This window comes from Mya arenaria, chromosome 2, assembly GCF_026914265.1.
Source record: "Mya arenaria isolate MELC-2E11 chromosome 2, ASM2691426v1".
Classification (NCBI taxonomy): Eukaryota; Metazoa; Mollusca; class Bivalvia; order Myida; family Myidae; genus Mya; species Mya arenaria.
The window spans coordinates 4444479-4471820 of record NC_069123.1 but is presented as its reverse complement, the minus strand read 5'-3'; the positions used below and the strand labels follow the sequence as shown (position 1 = coordinate 4471820).

Here is a 27342-nt window from a genome sequence, read left to right as displayed (position 1 = left end):
TCATGAGATTGTTATGTTTTGACAGGTGTTTTCAAAGTTGTCCGTTTCCAAATCCATCATAAAAGCAAAGCTTTCAAGCCGCTTATTTATCTTCTTTCAACTACAACCTTTTCGTCTTCACCCAGACGGAGCATTTTCGCCATGCTGTGCAATAAATTTAGGGTTCGCAAAACCACTACTTTACAGTAAAGTTTTTTCGTTGCATGTTTTATGCCACAAAAGTGAAAAAATATGTGATATAGTTTGTAAATGTGCTTCAGTAATACTAAAAAAAACGTCAAATTACCTGACGATATAATATCTTAGATATGGTAAGCTGTTGGGTGTAAATTATTTTCACATAAATCATTACCAAACCACAAAAAGAAAAAAGATTCATTTAAACAGTTGTGTATAAAATGAAGTTTAAATATTCAAATTATCGTATATAATTCCTTTCAGTAAAATGAGTCATTTAAGGCACTTTACAAAATATGCATCTCTGATAGACAACTTGTCACCGTTTAAATGAAAAGGTTTTATCTTACATTGTACACAAACATAAACAAAAATTAAAGTCGTCTGGCTCTTTAAAGCGTTAGAATGATTTTTATATGTCTTAATTTATATATATTAAAAGTAATATACTACTGCTCCGCGAATCTTGACAGTATGTAAACGTTTTATTCCTCAGCAGTAAACTGTATAACACTGCTAATTGTTTGGTTTGAAAGTTAGCCGACATAATTATTGATTGGCCAATACTGACCTATTCATTACTAATAACTAATCTAATTATATATTTCTGCAGACTAGCAAACAATAACCTTTGAAAGAAAATCAAGGTATATACACTTGAGTGCTGGTCGTATTCCCTTAATTTGTTTTCATAAATGTGTGGAGATGTTTATCCTAAACTCCCACTCTAGATTGCAAAGGAACTTTTGATGCATTTATTGCAGTTTGCTTGAGGAAAAGAATGATATGTTCTGACAGGTGATACCTTTATGATCTGTCTTCAAGTAAACTAAGCATGAATTCTAACCATTCCAGATGCTAAAGCATATCGTGAAATGTAGCTTTGTCAGACACTCGTTAAAGATTTAGTGTCTCAAAAAATTGTCACACATATACACATTAAACATAAACAAACGCAGCAATAACTAAAGATCTATAATATACCAGGTGGCCATTTCATCAACAATCTTAGGAACACCTTAGAGATGCGTTCAACAATAGCACTGCACTGCCTCAAATTCACCCGAGGAACAACATTTATATTTGTTAAACGATCGCCTTATCGTGGTCTGCAAAAATATGGGAAACATAATTTTACATCATGTAGCTTTACAACGAGTCTATAGAGTCGTTATGTGTGCATGCAATAAATAATTAACATCATATCTGCTCAACGAATGGAAGACATATCTCGGATTATATAAACAGGCATCATTACCTCAATTATGATAACTTCTCTTTTTCTCCAAATTAGAGTGATAGTTTTTAGTTTTATCGAGATCAAATACTAATTATTCTGTATTTAATGTCAACGAACTATGTCTTTTTACTTCAAATATCAGCCTAAAACACGTCTACTGACCGGAACATAATTGTACGAGCTTTTGTTTCGCCGTTATTTTCCTTTCCCTTAAAAACTTCGTCAGAATCAGTCTGAATCACTCAGCCGAGCAGAATTGTTTTTCGGTAAACGGTAAAGCAATTTTTATACGTGTGTGGTTTGCCTGTTGTTTTGTATGTGGTGTGATTTTTTATTGGTGTTCATTGGTGAAGCATTTTTTCATAATTCATATTTGCCGTTTATAGGCCCACTAAGGTAGCTGCAATGGGCCAGAACCCATTGGGAACACTTAGTAGGCCAAGACGCAACATTATGACTCAATTGTTACTGTTTCTTATGAATATTTGATTGAGCATCAGATTTCGTCTGAACATCCTCTGTTGTTGGATCATTAATATTAGATTAATGTTTACTCTATTGCTTAATCACGTAATGCACACAATTTGAGATGATATATCGGTCTGCCTAGTACTTTGAGAGAAGTGCAAAAATGACATAACAAGCCTTATAATCAGAGTTTATTTTTTCGCGAGAGCTTATTACTCTGTCTTCGGCAAATAGATATGTCAAGGTTTGAGACACAAAGGTACTGTTTGTTGTTTTGCTTCGAGAACTAGTAAATGTGTTATGAGTATAAAAGCTAAAAGAAAATATTCAAACGTTATTCGAAGAAATCACCAGTTTGTCATTTTAACTGTTGGGGTCCGCAAGGCAAATATTTACCTATGATGTACGTTTTGCCAAAAAGAAAGATGGAAATTCAAGCATGCTCTATGCTTTGCATTTAACGATATCAAAATGCATTTTATACTTTCATGAACGTAATGCGCATCGTTTATTAGGATATGGTGTCAATAGTTAGTGTTACTGTGATATTGATCTTAAAGCGAAAAGAAAATATCCAAATCATAGTTCAAGAACAATAATAGTTTCGATTGTAACTGTTTAGATATTCATGGCAAATGTTTAAACCTATGGTGAACGTATTTGGCAAAAGATATGGATTTTCAATCTTACGCAAATCTCTGCTTTAAACGATATCAAAAAGGCACCTAATATTTCCCGAACTTAATGCGCATTGTCTTTAAGGATATGGTGTCAATGATGTTAAGCGACATCAGCATGTGTTAACTATATCAATGGACTTTCCGTCTAATTCCGCATTTTTCGGTGTAGGAGATGAATGTTCACGCACCATTTAAATTTATCATGAATCATAAATGCAGCAATTGACACTTTATAAGTGATTGATTTTCCTAGATTCGATGTTATTTCTACGAAATGTGTTGTAAACCTGACAATAATTGTTAAATTTTAAAGACCTCTCAAGGGAAAATGCAATTGCAATGCAAGCATGTGAAGTTGATGTCATTGTTTCTGTAAGCACAAACAAACAGTGACGGTTTCAACGCCATCTTGCATATTTTCACTCTTTTTTCAACACTTCTTTAAAGGCGATTTATTGACGCACAGCATATAGTAGGAACAGTATCGTTTCGCTAAATAAAGGCTTTCAGTGAAAGTTTTTAAATGAAACGATGTTAACGCTTCTAGTAACTGCCTAAGCGTTAATCATTCTTTATTTCCCAAAACTATACATTGCTATACTTTATAACTAATAGGCACATTCTGCAAACTGTAATCCAAATAATTCTTACAAAATATTACTCTGCTATTTTTACCTTTGTTGGCCGAATTTCCCACTACAAATAACGCTGTCCTATGTATTGTATATTGTTTGGTGTTCGTTTGACCTTGATCTGTTTCAGATGTTTACCTGAAATAAAATCGTGGTTTAAATTTAGGGTACTTTGCTTACTTTTCGTTATATCATTGCGCTTACAGACATATTGTTGTACACTATATTAATTTTTAGATCTTTAAGCCTTTAATTGCTCTTTTTATTCTGGTACTGATTTTCCGAGTTGATAAATTATTCTAAAGTAAATATGTGTTCACAGGAGTTCTCTAAGTGGTCTGTTTGAAAATCGAGGTATGAATTCTAACCATTCCAGATGCTAATTTATTTTCTGTCAACAACAACATTTTCTCCTTCACCCCTCGAAGTATTTATTAGACTTATTCCTACAAAAAGTAGTAGCAAAATGGAAGAATTGGTGTTAATTTAGTTTTTTTAAATACTGTTTCATTTTATAAATGTGATTTTCGTTTCAAATTACGCATGGATTCACATAATATGTTTAAAACATGCAAAACAGATATTCTATGTACGCCGTCCATCTGTATATGGTGATCAGAGAACAATTCCAGTTTTTGGTTCGGACAAACTTTTTGTGTTTGCATACATCATAACTCAATGAATTACACATGATATGCGAATGGTTGCATAATTGAATTAGACATATACGCAAATGTTAGTTGACAAGCTACAGCTGCACTGTCACAGATTGAACGTTTAATATTTATTTTTTTATTTTGTTGTCTTGGAACGAGCCAATTTATACGAAAAAGCATGGATACCAGTAATGTAAGACTGCTGACGAAAATAAAATCGCAAATTTTCACATGAAAGTTCAAATATTGATGTTTTATAGGGTTTTGTTTAAACCTTTAGTAACGCGTTAGCCATAAAACATTAATATTTGAACGGTTTGCAGTTATTTACGCAAAAAATTGGCTCATTCCAAGACAAAGAAATAAAAAAAGTTGTCAAAACGGTAAATCTGTCAGAGTGCAGTTTTAACAACAGAATCGTCCCGATATAAGATCGCACAACATTTGATTATAGACCAGCAAAGGACAAGCCTTATTTTGACTTACGTGTATTTTTAAAGTTCCCTGAAAGTTCGTGGAGATTGCCTAGGTTTTTATAGAAAGATACTTGTACATACGTATTATTAAGAAAAAGTTACACTTGCTTCAATATATTTCTTGAATAATAAACTATATTTAATTCTTAATTAAAATTTCAAAACGATTTTCAAGAATGTTTTCCACTTCTCTAAACATGTTTCCAAAATTGCTTGTAGAAAACGGACCCTGAGAAAATGCCTACGGTTGAAGTGCAATCACCTGTGGAATTTTAATTATTTTCAATTCATAAAATATTAAAGAGGTATCTGAAACCTAAGTTATTTGTGCAGTTATTCGATAAGTGACATCCGAAAACTATATAGTAGAATTAAAAATACAGTGACAACCATAACAGGCAAATATTCAACAATACCCAATTGTTACGGCGTTCAACGCCAAACTTTTTACAATGAAAAAGATCATATATTTATATACACATATATATATCTTAAATATAGATACGGTTACCACCTCTGCACGGTAAGCGTATGCCTATTTCGGAGGTGGGGTGGATGGGTAAAGGATTTAAATGATATATGATCGCACTATGGACGAATATTGTTCATTGAAAGATATAAATAGTTTTTGGAACAATGACTGATTGTAAATTGTTTTCATGCAACATAAGTTGCGAACACATGTTTGCACAAAGGTTTGGAAAGCGAAACATATAGTTAATGATAAAACATCACTTTTCACAATAGAAACCGCTAAAGACAATGTAAGAGGATATTTGGTGCTAATGGAAAATCTCGAACAAATCTTGAATGGTATGTGCATGTTTTGGAGGCATTTGGTCCTTCCTAGAATGCTCCATAAAATTAGTTTATATTGGCAATTTTATGAGTAGATTACCATAACTAGCTCATTTACATTTTGATTTTATATGGACATAATCGTTTTTTCTATGCTAAACGCATATAAAGCAAATAATTAACAAAGAAGTCGAGCTTCGGTTATAAATCCACATAGTACTAAATAACCTATAGAAAAAAACTTAATTTTTCATCGGCATAAAGACTTGGGAATAAGTCCTTAAATGCTGCATTTTTGCTATATATTTCAATTTCATGGAAATGAACTGCTTACAATAAACAGTATGAAGCAGTTATCCGACAATTCACCCACCTTATCTTATGTTAATGACCTCATAAACTCTGAGATGTATCGAGAGATAAACAGGTATTTTCTGGGCATTTATGTCTTCTCACGCTGCATTGATGCCTGATAACATTGTTATATTTTCTACCTTGTGATATTGCTTTTTGATTGATGATATGTTAAATAAATGAGTTTAAGAAAAAACACTATTGTGCTTCATACTTTTGTTCTTCATTTCAGCTGAAATCGGACATGAACTTATATTTTTTGCTGACTTTCAAAGTCAACACAGAGGCTTTTGTAAAATTTTATTTTTCCTGTGAAGTATTTGCATATTATTTCATTACACATAAAACTCTCTCAAGTGTACCAATTAATATGGTATCAATGTGCACCATGATTTACAGTATTGTACACACAATACCCTCAGAGCGTTATGACAGCAAGTAAACACTTTTTTTAACCTGAATCTCTTGGCTTAACAATTACAAAATGTTTTCTTATAAATTGACAAATCATACGAAAAGAAAAGTTGTACAGGGTAATTTTGTATTTTCAGGTAAAGCAGGAATGTGTTTGATTGCCAAGACACGTTACCTACGGTTTTAATATGTTAATGTTATTGGATTTGTTCAATGCTATTTTGGCATCAACAATAAACCAGATTGGTTCAAACATAGTTATTCGGATATTTCAATTTAAATTTGTTCATAATAAATATACAGAATAGAGAAGAAAGCTTAAAAGCTAATACTACGTCTCGTTTTCGTCATTCCGAAAAGCTGCCAATATTGGTATCAAGGCTGTTATTTTTAATAGAATAATAACACAATAAGATAAAATGAATAATATGGAAATAATTAGAAGGATAATACGGGGAAGACGAGGAGATTGTAGGATGTAGACAGGTCAGGTGAATGGTGAAATAAACCAGTTTAATTGATCGAGAACAGCTGGGTTATCTGAAAAATCTGTTTGTTCAATAAGATCTAGTGATGTTTAATGCAAACGTATTTTGAAATGTTCGCTGCCACCCTATCTTGGCCATAAGGATGTTATCAAAGCTACTACAGTACATTTAAATAACCTTAATCTTTCGAAGGTATGTCCATCAAGTTTAAGTGAATTAAAATAATGGCTGTATCAGCCAAATTGAGACTCAACGTGTAACTGTTATTACTGCTAGCAATGATTTTGTTGTGTTTGATTTTTATGATATGTTGTACTCATTATCGCTAAGCCCACGTGTATATGGTCGAGAATAATGTATAAAATATATTGTTATTTATGTATACTGAAACAAGGCGAGAGGACAATGGGCAAAACAAAACATTTCAGATGATACGTTAAATCGAATCTTATAAAGACGCTATATTTTAGGTATGTTTATGAAAATGCAGATCTTGTTCAAATGGAGTTATTTTCTTAATCTATAGTATCCTTTTTATCAAAACGTCCGATCACGAATTGTCAGTGTTTCATTGCCTAAACACACATACATCTTGTGATCGATATTAGGGTAACGGCATTTGAGTGGTCGGCCGAAAAGTGGGCTAGCTTTGGTTTTTACAAGTGTATGGGTATCCAACCACAAGGCAATAACCACAAAACGCACAATATACGTATAAACCCCGTGCCATGGGTCATTTGAGATGTGACCATTTATTTATATAATAATTATAAGAAGGAAAGAACCCTCGGAAGGAAGAAATGCATCTATAAAGCGTTGCTTTTCTCTCTAATTTAATTAGTTCATGTCTTGTATCACAAAACTTTATTGCATGCTTTTTGGTGGTTTATTGAAACTTTAACGTTGAAGTATGTCCCAATCAAACTATAAGGTCAATATTTATGCCATTTTAAAGCTGATGTACACGGTAAACGTCCGTTGTTTACAACCTGATTTTCTGCGCAGATTAGGCAAAGCCCTTGAGAAGGTTATCGTAATGGGATCTTCCATATTTTCGTAAACCGAATTGTCGTGGGGCACCTTATTGATTGCGTAACAGTATTTCTTTTATAACATGATTGTGATCTTCATATGAAAGAGAAAGAAGCTATAACTTTGCTTTTATTTATCTGAAATATCGTTACAAAAAATAATATATAAAAAGACCATAGTGTGACACAGTGAAAAATATGTCATAACTGTGTTTTGGAATTTCTCCCATTTATACTGCTTTTAGAAAGGCCTAGGAAATCAAACGAAGTTTTTGATTTTGATGTCTTCTACATCACTACTTCGATTTTTACATAAAGATGTTGATGTGTCATATTAATTGTATCTTATGTTTTTATATACTGTTAAACTTTAAGAGTCAAACCGTCTAGTTGGTGATTTACCTTTTTGAGGCAGGTTCGATTTTCATGTGATCTTTTTAGTTTATGACAAGGTAATATTTCAAGAACTGATATCTCGATCAATTGTAAGAATTAAAGTTGTAGGATCTTGCATGTTCTTGAGAAAAATATTTAATTTATGTTCTAGAACTGCCATTAAACGTGTTTGCACTATTAAAGAACGAACTTAATGAACTGTTCAATTATTGTTCATGGAATTCTTGCAGGTGATTGCACGTTACACAAGGTTTGAAAACCAAGTATTATCGTGTACATCTTTGTTTTAAGCCAGTTTCACTGTAAAAATCAAACGAAACGCACCCAGCTCTTCTGGTGCTCAGTCGTTGACATGGATTGCTTACTTGCACAAATAGATATTTCCATTCAATTAAGCCATGCTGGAGAATACTAGTCATGCTAGACAAGTCACGCGCAGCAACGTGACACTTCTGATTTAATTCATTGCATGTGTTACGAAGAATACCTTATTTCATTTCCATAAAAGTAAATTAAATGAAATTTAAATGCAACACTTTTATTTAAAAGTGACAAAAAATACTCGTTAAAACGTTAAATTTAGAGGAACTAATCGACGTCAACAGTGATCTGAAATTGCTTCTTGTCATGACGTCAATAAAAAACGTCGCTCAAATGAAATGTTGAAGTGTATCAAAATGCGTTTTCTACGTCAAATTTAGTTATTTAAGGAAAATAACATTCATGTGTTATGTCTTACCCATCCGGGAATTATTCGGGAAGTAGGCGGAATTATGTTTTGACAATTACACGAAAACATTTTGAATAAAAAATGCTTTACATAAATAGAAAGAATCATTTCGTTATTAAATAAAAGCATTATTGAAAAACCATCCGTCTCAAAGCCGTTTAACCCCTCCCCCGAGAAAAAAGAGAGAAATGTCAGAAATATCAAAATAGTTCACTTATTGATCACTTTCTTACGTCAGACGTTACGTCGACATAACTATGACAATGAAGTTACAATACGGTCAAATATTAATAAATCCTTACATCCAATGTATATCCAATAAAAAAGTGATAACATATGTTCATAAGTAATTTTAAAACTTTCACTTTAAGCAATCGAGTTTTCCAACTGGTTGAAACTATTGTATCGGATTGAAAATTACTCTTATTTCCACTGCTATACAAACATTATATCTGAAATCAGCGGGCAATCTACACAATTCTGTTAGAATTCTAAATCTCCAATCTTTTACATTCAGAGAAAAGTGTGATTTCATACTGTTTCATACAAGGATGTAGTCAGGGGCGTACCTAGGTCTGTTTTATGTAAAAGTACAAATTTAAGGTGGTTTGGGGGCATGTTCGGTCTAAATTATTTGAAACAAATACTGTTATTGGTGCATTTTGCCGTGTAACAGCAGGGGAAACAAACATTAATTTTCGATACAAAAAGGTCTGACTTGGGGGTATTTTTTATTTTAAAACAATTAAACAACGAAGCCTGATTTGTTTCCGGCTGTGTTTTATTCGTATTTAAAAAAGTATGTTAAACATGATTTTCATTGCAATTTGTTTTAATTCGTCAAAGAAGAAATAAGCAATAAGGCGCATAACCAGGCGATATCGACTTGCTAGAAAAAAATAGCATTGAAGCGAACATTTCATCTTCCATTCTGCCATGTACATCTTGCTTATTTACTTTTTGCTTTTTTGTACAACTCACTTCTTTGCATCCTGAATTCGTTATTGAAGCAACAGTTTTGCCAGCTTTGTGAAATTTGATTTCTTAATCTCAGATTTAATCGTGTGAAATTCTAGCTTTCTTAATACCTTACTTCCTGGCTTACTATCTTTACTAGCTAAGTTATCGTAGATACACCATAAATAACTAATGTCAGCAAGCATCAGGACGATTACCATATACTAGTCTTCTTAAGCAAGCATGATGCAATACGTCATATTTACGAGTGTCCGATAATATAACACTAGATGTCGTTTCCCTTGCAATGTCGGTAATTTCCCTGAAATAATTCAAATACTATATATAAGTAGGATATAGCAAGCGTAACGATTCCGTCATTTTCGGCAAGTTTCGCTCAAGATATATGTTGGATATGGCCGAGGTACTCCGTCTGTCGTATATTGTCGATAGTTTCTGTCTATTTCCGTAAACCTTTCCGACGTTGCGCCCTCTGGTGTAAAAAACGTAGATGATTTGAATGATGCTTCGTGGCTTGTTACGAGATGCTTGCTTACTCGTACTATTTCAATTGTAAATCGTTTAATTTTAGAGAACATCAAATAAGGTGGATGCGATAAAGCAAGATGCACATGTATTAAAGCAAGATGCACAAGTCATGAAGCAAGATGTTAAGGACAAAAATCAAGAGATTTGCTTCAATGCCCTTCCATAGCGAAAGCCGCTGGTAGTTTACTTTGTTCTTCAAAATGGTCTTACGTCATTACGACCTACATATCATATCAATTCAATCATCTACTTCACGTAAATTAATTCCTATAAATAGAAAACAATGAGTATAAAACCATAGGAGAAACACTAAAAATGTATTTTGTAAGTAAGGTTAACATTTTACTCTGAGAAAATATCGTTTAGCAGAAAGTTCGCGGAAATATTATTGCCTGAACGCTGTTTAACTGTTTTGTTAAGTTTAACTATTTTGAAGCCATAATTGTTTTAAAATAAAACTGATCAACCTGATTTAGTTTGTTTTATTTGTCAATAATAATACTCCGTGTGACGCCTTGAAACAGTCTGTAAAATCTCTAAGGGATAAAATCGTTTATGACCACTATTTCATTTTATTTGTATGACAGTATATTTTGAAATGATGGAGTTAAAGTGTTACACTTTGTAATTATTTTCTTTCTCATGATAATACAAATCAACCACTTATTGTTGGGTTTTTTTCATGATAATACATACCAATATGTTGTTAATATTATTATTTTCATGGTAACACACATCACATATTTGTTGTTTTTTCATGATGACACATTTCCACCAGATGTGCAATAAAATTTAAAAACTGCTGATATATACCCAAACATTTCTTAACAGTAGAAACGTTACAATTCATCTGCCAAAGAGCAATAAAAGAAACTGCAAAGCTAAACATCATCGTTCTTTAAACTAGATCAGAGTCAGTTTATGGTTGCTGTTTTATCCATGGCGTGAACACGGTAAATTTACTAAATTCATGAACGGAAACCACGTTATTAGTTTAAACTTATTTGTTTTCCAACGATTGAGAATCCAATAGTTTCAACATTAATGTAGAACTGGCTGTTGAATTGTCCCTAGGTTTGTACCTGATGACAATATGTTCATTCTAGCCATCTAGTTGTATTCCTATGATTCTGTTTCACAACTTTAGGTGGACGTTCATACTACAATCTCACTCCAGGATGCTATCAATCACACCCTTCACTCATTAAGGTTATTCCATGGTGTTTAATTGAGGAAAGGTTGATATTTTAAGACAGGTAATATCCTAATGGTATGTTTGCAAGAAACGTAGGAGGATCATTATTGTTGTGCAGCTATGTGAGGCACGCAAAAATACAATCGACTTTATCTTAAAATCTATAATACTCAAGGGATAAAATTCATAGAAATGATTTGTAAAAATTACAATAAGTGTTCGTTTTTTATGTTGACGTATAATAAGAAAAATAAGACCATGAAAAACATATTGTTCGTGTTTTTAAGTCTTCAGTTGTTTTTCAAGTAAAGAAATGCTTTATAACATACCAAACCTATCACCATGTTATCAGATATCCAGGAGGAATAATTTATACCCACTACAAATGATGTGAAAAAAATGTATTATTTATAAATTAGATAACAATTTGTTTTAACCGTACAGAGGCATTACAATAAACATATAAACTACGTGTCATAGGTCATGTAACATATGACCATTATATAATAATTGTAAGGTGGGAAGAACCCTCGGAAAGAAAACATACATCTATAAGATGTTTTCCCTCTAATAGTTGCAACTTTAATTAGTTCAAGTCTCGTGTCAGAAAACTCATTTATTGCATGCTTTATGATGATTTATTGAAACTTTAACGGTTAATAATATCCCGATAAACTAACCACTTCAAACGGTGAGTTAATCAAGATATAAAGTCACTGTTTATGCCGATTTAAAGCTGATATACACGGTAAACGTCCAGTGTTTACAACCTGATTTTCTGCGCAGATTAGGCAAAGCCCTTGAGAAGGTTATCATAATGGAATCTTCTCTATTTTCGTAAACCATTGTCATGGGCCACCTTATTGATTGCGTAACAGTATTTCTGTTATAACATGATTGTTGTCTTGATATGAAAGAGAATGAAGCTATTACTTTGCTTTCATTTTTCTGAATTATCGTTACAAAACATAATATATCTAATTGATCATAGTGTGACACAGTGAAAAATATGTAATAACTGTGTTTGGAAATTGTCTCATTTATACAGCTTTTAGAAAGGTCTAGGAAGGCAAACGAAGTTTACGATATTGATGTCTTCTACATCGCTACTTCGACTTTTACACGAAAGATGTTGATGTCATATTAATTGTATATGATGTTTTATATACTGTATAAGGCAACCTTTACTCTAACTGTTTCTTTAATACTTTATTAGCATTTAACATTTTAAAATAACAATTAAAATACCTCAGATGTAAGTTTTTGTCCGAGGAGACACATTGTTTAACTATACTGAAGTATAACAACCTTAATTTAATAATCACTGCGAAAAGATTCGACCATCAGCTGGAGAACTATTTTAAAACTCTTGGACTGTTCTAGAATTAACCTTTTAAGTTCTTGAGCCGGTCTTTGATAATACAAGGAAACCTACAAGGCCAGTTGCCAAAACATGCATTAATTTAAAGCTTTTAAAGTGTCACAATGCAAGATTTAAATCGACACTGAACTAAAGACACATATGTTCAAAAATTACACATGTACAAATACCATGAGCAGACCTTATACGCATAAAAAAGTTCAAGAACATTTTTTCTAAAATGAAGTCTGAGACCTTGTTTAACGAGTATTAACCTTGAACTAGTTATTGACTAAAAATTGTCAATTTGCGTCACAATTTATTGCTTTGTAAATAAATAAATAGAAATAAAATTTCGAACTTTTCCAACAAAAAGATAAAAATGGTTAACGATAGTAAATATAAGAAATGAAACAAAAGTTTAGATCACTCTTTAAAAACAAGTGCTTCTAATAAGGAAAAGCGAAATGTTTACGAAAGAAAAAAAAACAGAATGCAGTTTGAAATTGGTAGAAGGTGTTTTATCAATTTTAAAAGGGACGCCATATTATATACTGAATTATAAAATAAGTTTCTTTTTAACATATTAATACACATATTATCAAGTATTAACAAAAAGTATTTTACAGTATCAAATAAGGTTTGACTTGGAACAAGTGTATTATATATATTAAAATTATTATATTGCGTGCAACAATAAATACACTCGTTGTTCTATGTATTACTTTATTATTAAATACTATGAAATGATATCAATTATCTTCCTATCTACACATAGGAATATCTGAGTTACCTCCGCTGGTAGTAAATTTGCCATTTGGTATAAATGAGTATAGATTGATGAACATATTTATCCGTATATTAAATGTATTTAAGTAACACGGGTAAGTGCAATTTATATCACAATTCATTAGAAATATTAACATTATTAAATGGCTTCATTTACTACTGTTTTGCTTATTGTCGCACTGTGTTCTGGTTTATAACAATATGACTTCTCTGTCTCAGGATTTTAACTCATTATTACTTATTAAAGAATTGCTTATTCTGAATAATCAAATAATATTTGCAAGTGACTTTGGTACAAATGGCTGATCATTGTTTACTATAATTTTAAAGAATGTTTAGTGTTTGATCACATTTGAGCCCTTTGGTCTCACGTAGAATCGTCCTGTTCAAAAGTGGTCATTTGTGGAGGGTGTCTGGAAACAAAGTAATCAGGTGTGCCATTTATTTGACTACAACATTTAGACCTGGTGTTTGTAGACTTAAATTTCGTTGGTAAATGATTATTTAAAGAGGCACACAATTATGAAACAGTTTGACCACTATCTGCACTCTTTCAAATTATAGAGCTACTGTTGTATCATAAGGCATAGAATTACGATTTTTACGTCTATTGCATAAAAAAATGAAAGAATCATGTTAAGAAAAGAGTACAAACAAGTTGTCATTCGTATTTCCCATAACACTTCTAAATTGAATATAATTTTGTAGTTTTTACACTGTTTAATTTTAATTTTAAGAGTCAAACCGTTTAGTTGGTGATTTACCTTTTTGAGGCAGGTTCGATTTTCATGTGATCTTTTAAGTTTATGACAAGGCAATATTTCAAGAACTGATGTCTCGATCAATTGTAAGAACTAAAGGTTGTAGAATCTTGAATGTTCTTGAAACATTATTTAATTTATGTTCTAGAACTGCCATTAAACGTATTTGCACTATTAAAGAACCAACTTAATGAACTGTTCAATAATTGTTAATGAAATTCTCGCAGAGGATTGCATGGAACACAAGGTTTGAAAACCTAATATTAACGTGTACATCTTTGTTTTAAGCCAGTTTCACTGTAAAAATCAAACGAAACGCACCCAGCGCTTCTGGTGCTCAGTCTGTCACAAACATTGCTTTCTTGCACGAATAGACATTTCCACTCAATTAAGCCATGCTGGAGAGTCAAATTCACACAAGACAAGTCACGCGCAGCAACGTCACACTTCTGATTTATTTTATTGCATGGGTTATGAAGAATACATTATGTCATTTCCATAAAGGTAAATTAAATGGAATAAATATGCAAGACTTTTAATTAAAAACGCAAATGTTTTTTCGTAAAACTTAGAGGACCTAATGGACGTCAACAGTGATCTAAAATTGGTTCTTGTCTTGACGTCAATAAAAAACGTCGCTAAAATAAAATGTTGAAGTGTATCAAAATGCGTTTTCTACATCAAATATTCCACAATTTATCAAATTTAATAATGCAAGGAAAATAACATTAATGTGCTCTGTCTTGCACATTCCGTGGATTATTCGGGAAGTTTGCGGAATTATGTTATGACAATTACACGAAAACATTTTGAATACAAATATTATACATAAATTGAAAGAATCATTTCGGTATTAAATAAGAGCATTATTGTGAATCCCATCCCCCTCAAAGCCGCCTAACCCCTCCCCCGACAAAAAGGAGAGAAATGAATCAAAATAGTTCACTTTTTGATCTCTTTCTTACGTCAGACGTTTCGTCTACATAACAATGAAAATTAAATTACAATACGGGCAACTATTAATAAATACATCCGATGGATATCCAATAAAAAGTAGTCATATCATATGTTCATAAGTAATTCTAAAACTGTCACTTCAGCAATTTGGTTCTCCGACTTGTTTAAACTATTGTATCGAAGTGAAAATTACTCTTATTTCCACTGTTATACAAACTATATATCTAAAATCAGTGAACAGTTCTGTCAGAGTTCTGAATTCCCAATCTTGGACATTTAGAGAAAAGCGTGATTTCATACTGTTTCATACTAGAATGCAGTCAGGGGCGTAGATAGATCCTTTTTTATGTTAATGTACAAATTAAAGGCGGTCTGGGGGCATGCTCAGTTCAAATTATTTCGAACAAATACTGTTATTGATGCATTTTGCCGTATAACAGGAGTGGAAATAAACATTAATTTCCGATACAAAAAGGTCTGACTTCGGGGTATTTTTATTTTATTACAATTAAAACACGAAGCCTGATACTTTTTACTGCTGTGTTGTACCGTAAATGACTAGGTATAAGACGATAGGGGGTATAAGACGCAGGGAATAAAATCTGTGAAAAATCCGAGAAAAAACTTTTAATCTATGTTTTTGGTTAAAGACGCATAGAAAAAATGTCAAAATCGTCCGGCATTTTCAGCCACCATGTTTGTTGACAGTGACAAAAAAAATTTTTTTTCGTGAAAATGGCGATGGTTATCTTTAAAACCATACAACCATACTGTCGAGAATGAAAAGTTATCTTATGCAAAAAATATTTTGACAGTGCCCAACTTTGCTTTTTTATATGTAAGTTTGATTATTGTTTAATTCAATTTATTATTCAAAATAATATTGAATACCGTAATTCACAAGAGTTCGGACACCATAAATTAATTATTTTTTTCGCTCTCCGAATACATAGAAAAGTATCATTTTTACATTTTATTTACATGTTTGCTTAACCTGCCTTTTTTCTTCATGTTTGCTTTTTACCACTTATTAATTTATCCGTAGTAATCAATGGTCATAAACTTATTTATTACGCCTATAAGTGTAAATCCTTCATGAAGTTAATTAAAACACCATTTTATACATGCACTGAATTGAATAAACACATTCTATCGGCTTCAGATCAAAGAGTCACACTGTCACACTGTGTGACGTCACATAACTTACAGTTATACCCACGAGGATCTCGTGAAGAGCATGGACATTGCTATGCAGGATTAATGTATAACTGTACGATTATTGATTCTTACAGTCTATAAGTGAGGTACAAGTTTAAAAGCTTATTGGCAGATCGTTTTACAAACATGCCATGTCGATGTTTTCTTAATCCCTTGATTGCCCTTGTTGTTTGTTTAATCCTCAAATAAATATATCACACTTCCTTTTCAACAGGCAATAAATCGTTTAGGATGGGTAGTAACTAATTAAATTGTCTCAGTGGTGTATACGGTTAGGTAATCTAGCCAGGCATTGTAAAGATAAAAATCAATAATCTTCGTCTGTGAAACTTGGTAACTATGAAAGTTATGATTGATGTCCTTTGGGTGCCCGAAAATTAGGTACGCAAAATAAATTATTTTGGGAAATAATTATGGGTGTCCAAATATTTAGAGTGTCCAAACTCTTAGGTGAATTACGGTAACTTTAATCGAAAAATATTTTTGTTGAAATTATAAACGTCTTACGATATACCGTATCCCGATCTTCAACTGCCGTTTTAACCCGTATATACTCGATCAATATGACGCGAGTAACATCCCTTTCTACATAAATCTAAACAAACTCTCGGCTTGAAATTGACCTCAGAAAAAAAGTTCAAAAAATTGTTACTGGGTATTATTATACGCAGGCATTTTTTTGCATCGAAATCTGAGGAAAAAAAGTGCGTCTAATACCCAGTCATTTACGGTATTCGTATTGAAATTATTATATGATTTTCATGGCAATTTATTTTCATTCGTCAAAGAAGAAAAGAGCAATCTGGTGCAGAACCAGGCGATATCGACTTACTAGTATGGAAGAGCATGGAAGCGAAATTGTCATCTTGCATTCTGCCTTGTACGTCTTGCTTATTTACTTATCCATGTTGCCTTTTATGTACCACTGACTTCTTTGCATCCTGAACTCGTTGTTGAATCAACAGTTTTGCCGGCTTCGTGAAAGTTGATTTCTTCATCTTAGATTTAAAGCTGCACTATCACAGAAGTACCGTTTTTACAACTTTTTTTTTCTCTTGGAAAGAGGAAATGTTTGCGTGAATATCTGCGAACTAATGATAAATGATTACAGTACTGACAAAAGATCAGAGCGCAGATTTGCATATTTCCGTTAAAAATTAATGTTTTATGGCTAAAACTGTTACTAACGGTTTAAGAAAAATGCATAAAACATGGGTTTTTTAACTTTAATATGAAATTCAACTATTTATTTTTTTGTCAGCAGTCTTAAATCACTTGTTTCCATTGATTTTCGCAAAAATTGGTTCGTTCCAAGACAAAAAATAAAACAAGTTGTCAAAACGTTCAATCTGTGAGAGTGCAGCATTAATCGTGTTGATTTCTAGCTTTCGTAATAGCTAAATTCCTATCTTTACTACCAAATTTATCGTATACACAACATAAATAATACATGTCAGCAAGCATCAGGCCGATTACCACATACCAGCTTCCTTTAGCAAGCATGATGCAATACGTCATATTTACGAGTGTCCGATATTATTACACTAGATGTCGCTTCGCTTACAATGTCGGTAATTTCCCTTAATTTCTTAGTAGGGTATAGCAAGCGTAACGATTCGGTCATTTTCGGCAAGCTTCGCTTAAAGCCGCACTCTCACAGATTGAACGTTTTGACAACCTTTAATCGTTTTGTCTTGGAACGAGCCAATTATTGCGAAACTCCATGGAAACCAGTTATATACGACTGCTAAAAATGCGTATCGCAGATTTTAATAATTAAGTTCAAAAATTGATGTTTTATGCATATTTCTTAAACCGTGTCTAACCTTAAACATTAATTTTCGAACGGAAATATGAAATCTACGATCTGATCTTTTGGCAGCAATCTTATATCATTTGTTTGTAGATATTAACGCAAAAAATTGTTCTTTCCAAGACAAAAAGAAGTTGTAAAAATGGTATATCTGTGAGATTCCAGCTTAAAAAATATATGTTGGATATTGCCGAGGTACTCCGTCTGTCGTATTATGTCGATAGTGTCTGTCTATTTCCGTACAACTTTCCGAGGTTGCGGCCTCTGGTGAAACAAACAACAAAGATGTTTTGAATGCTGCTTCGAGGCTCGTTACGAAGTGTTTGCTTACTTCTACTAGTCTAATTGAAAATCGTTTAATTTAATATAAAACCCTTTCACGCAAATTTAAAAGCGTAATTACCACATGCAAGTTATAATTTAGGAGAACATCAGCAAGGAGGAAACAATAAAGCCAGATGTACATGTATGAAAGCAAGATGCACAAGTCATGAAGCAAGATGTTAAGGACAAAAAGCAAGAACTTTGCTTCAATGCCCTTCCATAGCGAAAGCCACTGGTAGTTTACCTTGTTCTTCAAAATGGTCTTACGTCATTATGATCTACATATCATATCAATTCAACCATCTACTTTACGTGAAATTATTCCTATTAATAGGAAACAATGAGTATAAACTCATAGGAAAAACACTAAAAATGTTTTTTGTAAGTAAGGTTAACACTTTATTCTGAGAAAATGTCGTTTAGCAGAAAGTTCGCGGAAATATTATTGCCTGAACGCTGTTTTACTATTTCTTTATGTTAAAATATTTTGAAGTCATGATTGTTTTAAGATAAAACCAGATGTTTGTTTTTATGGCAAAAATAGTACTCAAGATACCGCCTTGAAACAGTCTGTAAAATATCTACGAGATAAAATCGTTTTTTGACCACCTTTTCATTTCATTTGTTTGATAGTTTATTTTAAAATGATGGAGTGTTAGTGTTACACTTTGTTATTGTTTGTTTTTCATGATAATACATATCAACCACTTATTGTTGTTTTTTCATGAACATACCAATCATTCGGTAATGTTATTTTTCATGATATCACACATCAATCACTTGTTTTTTTCATGATGACACATTTCCGCCAGATGAGCGGTAAAATAAATAACTGCTGATATATACCCAGACATTTCTTGATATGTAGATACATTACCATTCATTCAACGAAGAGCAACACAAGAAACAACAAAGCTCAACAACAGCGTTCTTAAGTCACGGTAAACACAAAAAACTAGAGATGTACCATATTAGGATATTTTTTGTTTATCTATTCATTATGTTTGGAGTTTTCGTATTTGTTGATGTTTTATGTTGTTTTTGTTGTTGTTTAGTTTTGTTTGTGTTTTGTTGTTGTTTAGTTGCTATAAATCTGGGGGTATCGGGGAATATTACTTTGAAGTGGTATGTAAAATCACTTGATGACTTTCAGTACATTTATTTTGAAGGCTTATATTAAAATGATGGGATTTGGAGTGTTACCTGGAGAAATTCGACTTAAGCTTCAAGTTGAAATACAACAGCATAAAATACTAATGTGACACATAATATCCATTGAAATATTTGTACTAGATGGAGTCAAAATATTTTGAAAACACATAATGATATTCACTAAAATCAAAGAATGGTTTAGGCCGATGGATAATTGTATAATTTGCTAGAATGTATCGAATTTGAATAAACATTGATTAATAACATTGTGATTCAACTTATTAATGTTAAATGTTATATATTCCCTTCATACCTGTTACCAAGAGAAAGCCATGCAAATGTTACATGGAAAACCTACTGCGATAATTTTATGATGTTCTCTATACAGAATCAGACATATCTAAATCATAAAAGGTCGGTTTATAGGTTATCTGTATAGGTTTATTTCTTCCTTAAATAGATAACAAGGATATATAAGTTAATGAACCATTATAAGTCATTATCGATGTATTTTATATATGCTATTAATTTGCTTTAATGCGCCATTTGATTAGAGTATAGCACACGGTTAGTCCAATTGATTAATGAAATATTCTTAAATCCATACAATTAGTTTCACTGGCTTTGTTAGCTGTTTTTGCCTGTCTTTCGTAGAGAAAAAAACTGCTCATTGTGCTAGCCTAATGTCGTGCAAGTCTGCAAAATCCCGAGCCTGGACCATAACTCAAAACAACAAGATATGTTTATGAAACCTGGTTCATATTTCGAAGCAAAACACATTGCATATAGCCGTGAGTGTTTGAATTCGCTTTGATATTCTTGTTTTTGCACGAAAGATAAAAAGTCTAGTGTAAGACTCTATCTAACCTTTAAGATATCGTGCATCTTTTGTCCAAGAATATGATGTATGCACGGAGCCAGCGAATCGATGAATTGTCTAAGAAAGGAATGTATAATAGGATAGATTTAAGACCAGTACCACGCTTTACCGTTAAAAAGCAGTTTTGCAACTAAAAAACTATAATAATCTAATACAGTTTGATGGAATTATATAAAACTTTAATGTCTTAGAAGGGCTGGCTCGCGACGACTTTCTTATTAAATTAATACTTTAGTGAGCGTTTTAAAATATTCTAAACAGGTTCTTTAATACCATTAATATCATATTCATGACAGCTTATTAAGTTTTGTATTTTTTGTTTTGAAATATTCATGATTCCAAAGATAAGTCCTATGAAACGTTGAAAAGGAACAAGGAACAAGAATCAGTATACGAAATGGAGCTTTCAGCTGGTATAAACTGCCGAGAAAGCCTTCAGCTTTATACGCGTTTTCCTGTTACCAAAATGTTATCAAGTAAAGTCTAAAAAACAGTTTTACTAAATTCATTAGGTTCAGGCAACTCGTTTGAAACCTCTTTACATTTGTTATGGGAAAACCTGATTCACATGGTCTTATAACATCAAACTGAATGATGAGACAAAAATTTGATCGTTTTAAAAATTGAATGTTTTAGGATTAAAACAAAAGTGATTGAAATTAAATGTTGCAAAACAGCAACGTTTGCTGTGAATTTTGGAAGAATACATCTTTTCGGAATCTCCTTTGCTAAACAGCATGGATATTTAAGATCGTTGTATATTCTTTGCAAAATGATTTCGGCTTTTTATTTACATTCATAGATGTGTTTCGTGGAAAAGAGGACACTAAGGAACACTTATAAAAAGGAGTGATAAAATTTCTAAATGAATCGGTTCTCAAATACCGTTTGATTCTCGGGAGAAATCAGGGTGTAATTAGAAACTTGGTGAAGCGACATTCTCACTGTGTCATTTTTTAATCAATTGTAACCGATGTCCCTGATGAAGAATGATTACTGAAACTCTCTACAGTATTTTTGATCACTTGCACAAAGCAAAGTCTATGGTTGGTGTTCCTATAAGGTAGCAATCGCCAAACAAAAATCCGAACTTAACAGACCCCCTCAAGTCGATGACCACATAATGAAAGAAAGAACTTTGTTTTACACACTTTCGAAACTGGTGACCATATCTGATTTTAAACTGTTGTGACTGAAATTGGTGCTTGAATGCATATGAAAATCACCGAAGACTTAAAAGAGAAATTGATCAAAAGCACAAAATACATATATTGAACAAATGATGGACGGACAGTCATCGGTGGACTCTTCTAATATATTATATCTTTTATACCGAAATCAACTCATAAAAATCTCGTCAACCTCATAAATAATTAAACTGTCAGAGGCGAACGACAATTTTGCTTCGGTTAGGTTTAAGTGCAACCAGATCTCTATAAGTAGCAGCAATATAATATAAGGTTGACATAACTAGGAAAAGTTTACGAACAACTCCTCAATTCTCAAGAGAGATTGAATATATTGGCTTGCAGTAGACGTTATAAAGCTTTATATTTACACCTCAACTTCCATTCCCTAAATAAACTGCCTTTCGGTAATTGCGTTCATCAATCTATGAACGCAACATCTTCGGATATGTTCGGATCGTAATTCATTGCATAACAATATGTATATGAAAGCTATTGATCTTGTTATTGGTTGTATTGCGTCTGCAGGTCCCGTAAAATATAGATCAACATTTTTAAAAGTGTTAGTTTATTATATTTCAAATATATTGGTACCAGAAGTGTTTCAATTTTACCTTTTAAAGTGATTTCAAGTGGTTGATCTTTTCCCGCGTTATTGTGACGTACTTTGAAAAAAATGTTTCCGGTTATAGTCGGGTCGTTCTATTTACAGAATGGGTAAGAACGGATTACTGAAAGGTTTTCTTAAATGAAATAAAGAATTTTTTTAACAATTCTTGAATGAAATAATGAACTATTGGTGTATATATAAGAAATGAATTGCGGGGTTGATGTTATTATCGGGGATATGAACGCAATTGGGTTGGTCAAAGTACGCGTGGAGTCCTTCGGACTCCACACACATTGACCAACCTAATTGCGTTCATTCCCCGATAATGACATCAACCCCGCAATTCATTCCTTAAATAAATAATACTATTGTCAGAAATAATATAGACGGAAAAGATGGCTAGTCAAGTAGCAAAGAAGTAAACAAAGAACCTGTTTTAAGGGTGGAATTAATGTCAAACTTACAAGGAAAGACGCACAGCCTAAAGACAAAACACATTAAACAAATATCAACATTTTGTTGATAAAGGTAAGAGAATGCCGCCCTGTCGGTGCATTTATACGGTATTAATCGGTCCTAAGACCAGTTTCAGTAAAATTTGAAGTGGTTGAAACATGAATTTACAATGTTATATTCGAATGAGACTCACGACTGACACACTGAGAATGTGCAGTTGTCATGAAAAAGGCGAGCGATTCATTTTGTAAATTGTATCATCTGAGATCAATTCAGGTCATTTGTCTTTTCGACAAATTATTTGTGTATTTCGAAATCGTTCACGTCATTGTCTTCGGCGTGCATAAACTTATGCTTTGTCTATAACTCAAAGATGTTCGGGATATTTAAATTAACCTTAGTTTACGAGTTGTCAGAGACAGTGAATGTTCATAACTTTGGCTTTCATAATAAGTTGCGCCCGTCTTTTACTGAAGAAAAACAATGTGGTTGATTAACATTTATTCTCACAATTATTTAGATTTGACATGTTTTGAGCTCCATCATCTGATAATCGGCATAAGTGTCTGCTTGTAATTATGTTTCATGCGTCCATCACTTCTAGAGAAAATTGCTTGCCGTTTCATTTTTATCTGTCTGCAACTTTTTATGGACGCATATAAATAATTCCTTCAAGCGTATCAAACATTTTTATGGATTCCAGACGAACCTTATATGTACAGTAATACAACGAAAACTCCAGGGAAAAGTCAAGAAGTAGAACATACTAAAAAATAAACCTCTTTACAAGCACAAGCCAATGGCACGAACGACAATGAACTTCAGACACAAACGTTAGAACACCACATTGTGTAATTTTGTTATATCAGTGTACGATACCCGTTTGCATGGGACTCGTTCCGCCATTGCTGATAATCTCCAAAACGGCAAAATAAACACCTTGTACCCCATGGTTTCTTAATATAACTTACACAATTTCGTTTGTGCTATATTCACTCTTCAATTTCACAATTTAACATTCTCTCATTACATTCATGTATTCTTTAGCAGGTTTTTCATTTAATTCGATATAACGTCATTTAACAAATTAATAGGAACATAATGACGATGTTTGATAGCAACACAAATATTAAAAGGGTCACTTGTATTTCCCTTATTTTTCCCTTATATGGGCTTCTGTTCAAATATATATTTTAATGGATCTCGGCAGTAAGTGCAAAACAATTACATCGACCTACTTCCTCTTGTACTGCCCTCGAATCATAACAGTTTACTGAAGACAAAATATAACATTCCTTTACCAGCCTATCCCTATGGGACAGAACACGGTTTCCCGGAGATACCATTTCATTCTGTTTTATTGGCTTATTGTTCTGTTGACGACTGCGAAAGGATACAATATAATAAATCAAACATAGATTTAGCAGACAGTTTGTATCTGTATTTTGGACTTTACACACTCATAACTGGGCAATTCAACTATATCATAACAGTACGTATTGAACCCGAGGAAAGTTTTATGTAGAAAGTGTTTTACATAACGTAACGTAGGACTCAACTGTATGTTATGAGCCGGCGTATCCAAGTATACATCCTACGATAATATACCGAACATAAGTGGTGTCCTTTTCAGAATGATTTTGATATACTGATATTAAACATGTTTACGTATTCCCCTTTCTTTACGACGAAAATGCTACAAAATGCGAATTATCACAAGCGCTAGCCAGACATTGTTCTGTCAAAAAGACGTAGTACCCGGTTCGCCTTAATCGATTAGCGAAAGCGGCCGAAGGACGGGAACCCTCGGAAAAGCGTTGAGTGTTCCGGTGGTTCCCGCCCTTCGGCCGCTTTCGCTAATCGATGAAGGAGAGCTGGGTACCACGGCATTTTGACAGAACATTGTCTGGCTAGCGCTTGTGATAATTCGCATTTTGTAGCATTTTCGTCGTATATTGTTTCTCTCGACAGGAATACCGGTTTTAACGTGTATATAACGGGCCACTGCATCTATGAGCCAGGTATTTTGTTTGTAGCTTACGAAGAAGTTATAATTTTCGACGAGAATTGGTCTTTGTTTACATTTTCGCCGGGCGAACATTCTTCACTTGTTTCATATTACAGTATAGGGTATTTTAGAATTTTGTCAAATCTCGTTTTATGTTTATTGCAATGTATTATTTTGGTGATATACATGTTCAAGTATATATAAAATATAATTTTGGCTAATTGAAATTATTTATTGTGACTTTAATGAGCCTTTGTCATCAAGCCACTGTGCTTTAGAATACAATTTACATTCATCACATCAAATTTTCAAACTTCAGTGCAATGTTCTCGAGTATTAATGACTTGTTGACAGCATTAAACTCTGAAAGCGTGGCATAAATTGCAAATAACAGTCAGTTTGACGGACAGTAAGGGAAATGGCAAAGACTCCCAGTCCTCTTTAGTACTACCTTTGGCATTTTCTTTCAAAAACACTGACAAAAATATTTCTTTAATTTTAGAATCGATGAAATTATGATAACAAAACAAAATAGCAGATTGTAAAACACCTTAACGATTAAAAAGTGTGTGTTACGTCATGCATATTAAGTTCAGATAAACAGTTTAACATTTCAGGTATGCATTGTAATGGGCGACATTTAGGGAATATTATAGCCATGATATAAAGGGATGAACTGAGGTTGCCGGCTGTATTACACGATTTTCTGGTAGTTAATAGAGATTAGTCTTATTAAAAGGGTATTACATTGATTTAAACATACAAAGTTGTTTAAAGAATCTTCTCCGAACTGACGTTCAGCCAAACAGAGACACAATTTCAACGTTATTTACGAATTAAAGATACGTTTGCGTGCAGTTAGGCGCACTTTTTCTTAAAAAGAAATACTGTATCCGCAACGCACAAGGTACATTTAGATATCGTTAAGCAGTTACAAAATTATTGGAAAATGCTGAAATTTGCATTTAATGCCTGTGAATTGCATATAATATTCTATATTAAGAAGCAATCCAACGATTCACTTTGCCAATTTAATTTAACTACCCCATAAACTCTAAAATGTATCAATTTATAAAAGGCTTTTTCATTTCGCATTTAAATCATCTGATGTTTCAATGAAAAAAAACGATGTAAGATCAAATTTCAATTTCATTGCGTAAATGTTACGTTACGTTGTGATGCCTAGTAACCGCCAGAAAGTGTTGGTATCTATTTGAAGGGTACTTACATACCAAATGAATGAACGAAATATGCGTTATATTTTACGTTATTGCAGTTGTATTTTTGTTCTTTAGTTCTTCTAAAATCGGTAGGGATAAATATTGATATCGTTCAAGGTCATGAACGCTTCAGCGTTTTCGTTTAAAGCTGCACTCCTACATATAGACCGTTTTGACAACTTTTTTCTTACTTTTCCTCTTGAAATGAGCTAATTTTTGCCTAAATTTTTGGTCACCAGTGATCCAAGATTGCTGACAAAAGATCAGATCACAGCTTTTCATATGCACGTTTGAAAAATTATGTTTTATGTCTAAAAGCGTTACTAACGCTTTAAGAAAAAAATAATATTTTTCGACAGTTTCACGAACGATTAAAATATGTTCTATTGTGAGCTATCTTATCTGAATGAATTGAAGGCATTGATAACAAAATCAGATGTTTCTTGGACAAAAACGTAAACGAATGTCAAAACTGTTAAAATGTTTGTATTGTATGTATCACCCATCCTATGACGAATTAAGTGTCATTGGTTCATGTTATGTGTTATCTGCCTTACGTTCGTAAACCAGATTGTCGCATTCAAACCGTAGTGATTGCTCTTCAGAACATAACTTATTCTAAAAGAGTCTATGGTCTGAATAACTTAGATTAATAAGGGTTATTTTATCAACGAACTAATAATTAATTACTGATTTCACATATTGATGTACATTTTAAAAAGTTATATGTTCTTCGGCGAACTATATTAAAGCTCGAATGAAATGATTTGTAACAAGTTTTCACGAACGGTCCATCTCTAATTATCAAAGCTAGTTCATAAACCTAATGTCTTTATTTATTTTTTTTAAGTTTTCAAAAGTTAGACAGGTGGATATGTAACAAGCATATTTCCTAAATGATTGAGTTAGTTATGAAACTTATGGGACGCATTGTAAGAAATTAAATTTCTAGAACATGGTGCATTGGGATCTTTTACAGTACGAGAACGTTAACTGGCTAATTTAAAAACTTCAAGTTGTTAAATATAAAATACCATTAAACGTTCTTTCACTATTCTAGAACACATCTGTTCTAGAATAGTGCATGAAAATGGCATCAAATATTACCGTCTACTTCGGCTTATTTGTTTATCCCGTTTAACTGATTCAAATAGAACGCATATTCGGGAATATAATAGCAATGTATAACAAACTGACACTAAAGAAAATCTCTACACAAGCAGTATATTGAATTTATATACACATATATAAAATAAATTATTAATATTTTGTTTAAATCGAGCAGACTCATAAACAGGACGACTAAATCTTAAAGTTGTATTGTTTATCCAAAATCCTTTATCAATAAATGTAAATTTAACTTTAA

At 32.6% G+C, this 27342-nt stretch overlaps 1 long non-coding RNA gene across 1 annotated transcript in view; it reads right to left on the bottom strand.

Annotated features, from left to right (window-relative positions):
* LOC128243651 (uncharacterized) overlaps positions 1-27342 on the bottom strand; it is a 53340-nt gene that overhangs the window by 18573 nt on the left and 7425 nt on the right. Inside the window, exon 2 of the long non-coding RNA XR_008262875.1 lies at positions 3241-3335. This is a non-coding gene — a long non-coding RNA (uncharacterized LOC128243651). The remainder of the gene's footprint in view (positions 1-3240; positions 3336-27342) is intronic.